At 45.6% G+C, this 3,960-nt stretch overlaps 1 protein-coding gene across 7 annotated transcripts in view; it reads right to left on the bottom strand.

Annotated features, from left to right (window-relative positions):
• Positions 1 to 3,759, bottom strand: part of UBXN11 (UBX domain protein 11) — a 32,691-nt gene extending 28,932 nt beyond the window's left edge. For 6 of the 7 annotated variants that reach the window (XM_027864848.1, XM_027864847.1, XM_027864849.1 and 3 more), the window contains exon 1: positions 3,608 to 3,696. The gene's annotated coding sequence lies outside the window, so the exon portion shown is untranslated. The other variant, XM_027864842.1, reaches the window with a different exon arrangement.
• Positions 3,760 to 3,960: the final 201 nt, after the last annotated feature.

A 3,960-nucleotide genomic window follows, 5' to 3' on the forward strand; every position in this document is an offset into this window, starting at 1 on the left:
CCCCGTTAGGCAGGATGGAGACTAAAGGAGACCACCTGCGACATCCCTCATCAGCTCTCACCCAACATCTGCTAGGGACACAACTACACTGAGCACAACAGAGAATTGGCAGGGGGAGGAAGCAACAGACTGACATTCTCCTCTGGCTTTGATTCTCATCAACAAGGAAGAATTGGCCACTGAGGGAGAAATGCTGGGAACCTTGGGAGTAAGTGACCAGTGCGTGATGAAGAAGGAGAAGAAAGCTGGGAATGGTCTAACATGCATTCTAGCTTTCAGGAGAGTGGATTTCAAAGATCTCAGAGGAAATGTAACATTCTCAAGAAGAAGTCAGCCCAGGAGGAATGGCGAGCTAACAAGAATGAAATTCTGAAACACAAAGGAAAAATCAGTTCCAATGAGGAGGAAAAACAGTTGTCTGAGACCAATGTGAAGGCACAACTACCCAATCAACTTAGAGTTTAAGACATGAAGAGAAGATGGAAACATGGTAAATAACAGAAAATGACCATAAAATCCTGGCATAGCTCTCTAAAAACTCATGAGAGAAATGCCGATGCTTATACTGGGCTGAATCTGGGGAGGAAACCTACAGGTGACAAAAAGAAGGGGGTATCAGAGCCACGTTAGGGGAAAGAAGAGGATCAGAGAAGAGGCAGGGCGGTACACAGAACGACAGCAATGGAAGACAGAGATGACTGGGCTGTTAAATTCTTGTTTTACTGGTTTTCTCTGCCAAGAAGAATGATCTTGGATTAAAAAGGTGAGAACAAAAGTGGCTAATGGGGATTTTGTTACTACCCACAGCCATGGGCCTCTGCCAACTATGTTTCTTGCCAAATTCTGATCTCTGTGTGTAGAATGGAGTTGGAAAATAAACTATTAATTTTATAACATGCTGAACCAAGTAGGAATGACAGCAGTTTCTTTGAAGACTCATTATTATGAGTTTTCTGCCTAATCATGTAAAAAGTTTTGAGCTCCATTGCCTAGGCTGGTTTCCAGCTTTTGGAATTAACAAAAGTTATTTATGCTGATATTTTAATAAAGAAACTGCACATTAAAAAAACAGAGAGATAGATGAGTGCTATTTATTGTGTCCTGTAAGTTCAAGTCTCTTGACCCAGTCTAACTCTATCCCAGGATCCTGAAAGAACTAGTCAATGGGATTGCTGAGCCACTATTAGTAACCTCTGAAAAACTGGAAAGCCGAAGAGGGACGGAAGGATTGGAAGTGAGAATTAAAAATGTCCTACTTTTTTTTAATAAAAGAGATGAAGACTCCAAAGGACTAGCCAGTAAGTTTGATTTCTTTCTGTTCCTGGAAAAATTGGAGAACATAGCATGATTAGTGATTAATGATTAGTGAAAAATCAAGAAAAGGAAGTGTAGGAATCACCAAAAGCCACTGTGACTCCTTCCTTTTTTTTTTTTTTTTCAAGACAGGCTTAAGGACAAATAGTGAAGCTGAAACTTAAATAGTTTAGCCACATAATGAGAAGACAGGACTCACTGGAAAAGACCTGATGCTGGGAAAGATTAAAGGCAAAAGGAAAGGGGAATGGCAAAGGATGACATGGATAGATAGTGTAATGGAAACAACGAACATGAACTTGGACAGACTCCAAGAGGGAGTGGGGAGAGAAGGGCCTGGCGTGCCGTGGTCCATGGAGTCAGGAAGAGTCAGACACAACTGAACAACAATAGACTGGTAAATAGACTGGCAAATGTTGGAAACACTATTTACTTAGATTTTAGCAAATATTTCGAAGTTCTTCACACTGTTATTGTGGGAAAGATGAAGGTAGAGGTGGCCTAGATTGATAAAATGGTTTTTTTGTTGTTTAGTCATTTCAGTGGTATCCGACTCTTCGTGACCCCATTTGGGGTTTTCCTGGCAAACACACTGAAGTGGTTTGCCATTTCCTTCTCCAGCTCATTTTGCAAAGGAGGAAAATGAGGCAAACATGGTTAAATGACTTGTCCAGGGTCACATACCTAGTAAGTGGCTGAGACTGGATATAAACTAGGGAAGATGACTCTTTGTGACCTCAGGCCTGGTACTCTATCCATTGCACCACCTACCTGACCGTAGACTGTATTAGGAGAGAGCAAATGAAGATCCTGTTCTTTGCCCTGGTGAGACCACATCTGGAATATTGTTTCCAGTCTTGCCTGTGCCCCCTTTTAGTAAGGACAGTGATAAAAAGTGGCTAGGGATAGGGGACACCAGAAGAGTAAACAGTTTATGTCTCACCGAGGGTCACTTTAACATTCTTGAAACAACACCCTCATTGTTTAATCTGGGGTAAGTGGGGGGGGGTACACACACAAGATAGTTATCATTAGGTACTATATTTTGAAGGACTGTCAAAAAGAAGAGGGATTAAACTGTCTTTCTTAACCCCAGAAGGCAGAATGGGTTAAAGTTGCAAAGATTCAGATTTAGGAATGGAGTAGGGAAAACTTCATAACAACTAGAGCTAGCTAAAAGTAAAATGAACTGCTGAGGGAAAAAGTAAGTTTCACCTTACTAAAGGTCTTCACAAAAAGACTGGCTGATCAAACAGGAAGTTTTTGGGTCAGGATGTTTTGAAGAAGAGATCAAAAAGATTTCTTAATCACGTAATCAAAAATTTCCCCAGGTCCTATCCTCCAGACGACTAGCATCCTCTCATCAGCTGCAACCTTAAGGCAACATAGACTCAGTGACATAGCGACCCCTTGACTCAACCAGCTCAAAAGCTGCTTCTTCCTGGAAGGCTTCTGATCACCTGCCCTAGTCAGAAGTGATTCCTTCCTTTTAAATCCACAGACCACTTCGCGATGTTATTTCCTACATTATGAGTGTTTGTATACCAGCCTCATTCCTCTGCGGGATCACAGAGAGCAGGGACAAGGTCTTCCCCGTTGTATTCCAGGTTCTACCCCAGAGAAAGTGCTCAATAAATACCGAATTGGTGGTCCTACACTAAATTCCTCCGCAGGCAGCCTACCCCAACTAACTTCCCCAAACTCCTTCTACTCCTTCAATTCATGTTCCCTCCACGTTTTCTACACAGTACATAGCCTTTATCACTACATTCCCTTGCACTTGTATAATTATGAGCATCTGAGGTCTTGTTACTTTGCACGGGTCGTGTCTTTCTCAAGGAAACAGAAGCTTCCAGGATATGGTACTTTCTATCCTCATCAGATTGATGGTTTCCTAAGGGCAAGAACTCTCTCACTGCCTTAGGACTGAGGACGAAGGCCCTGAATAGCAGGACTGGAGTGTCCTCAGCCTGGGGGCCTCCCCGAGCGCAGGGGCTGTGCCTGCCCCGCCAGAATCGGGGATCCCCGAGGCAGGAGCGATGCCTCCCCCACCAGACTGGGGGACCCCCGAGCTGTCCCCCCTTCCCCATTACGTTTCCTACCACGGAGTGACATCATCACTCCGCGACCCCAATCCTCCCCCTCCCTCGGCTCTGTAGGACCCATTCTCCCTCTCCTCAAAGCTCACTCGACCCGTTGTCATGGTAACGGAGAGGTCGGGTCTCCCCTGGACAGAACTTGGGGGAGGAGGAAAGCTCTAGAGGCCGACCCAAACTCCTCTTCTGTAACTCACTCAGTCCTACTGTGAGCTCCAGAAACGGGCTCTCGGGGAGAGAGGACACCGGGCTGCTTGGGGGTCATTAGGGACAGCGAAGGCCTCTGGCGGGGCACTCACCACGCCGGGACACTGAGCCGGCCTGGCAGCGCCGCCATCTTGTTGTCAACGCGGTCACCACGGCGACCGAGGGCTCAATGATTCTTATTGGTCATTAGACCCGTCGCCTAGTAACGAGCCTCCCGTAGGTGGGTACAGTCCTCCGTTCTCAAATCTGATTGGTGAGTTCAGTGTCCGCGCTCTTTCCGGGAACTACAAGTCCCAGATCCCACTGCCCTGGGTCTTGGCTACTTGTAGAAGCAGGATAGGGA

This window comes from Vombatus ursinus, unplaced genomic scaffold (assembly GCF_900497805.2).
Source record: "Vombatus ursinus unplaced genomic scaffold, bare-nosed wombat genome assembly UNPS02014777.1, whole genome shotgun sequence".
Lineage (NCBI taxonomy): Eukaryota > Metazoa > Chordata > Mammalia > Diprotodontia > Vombatidae > Vombatus > Vombatus ursinus.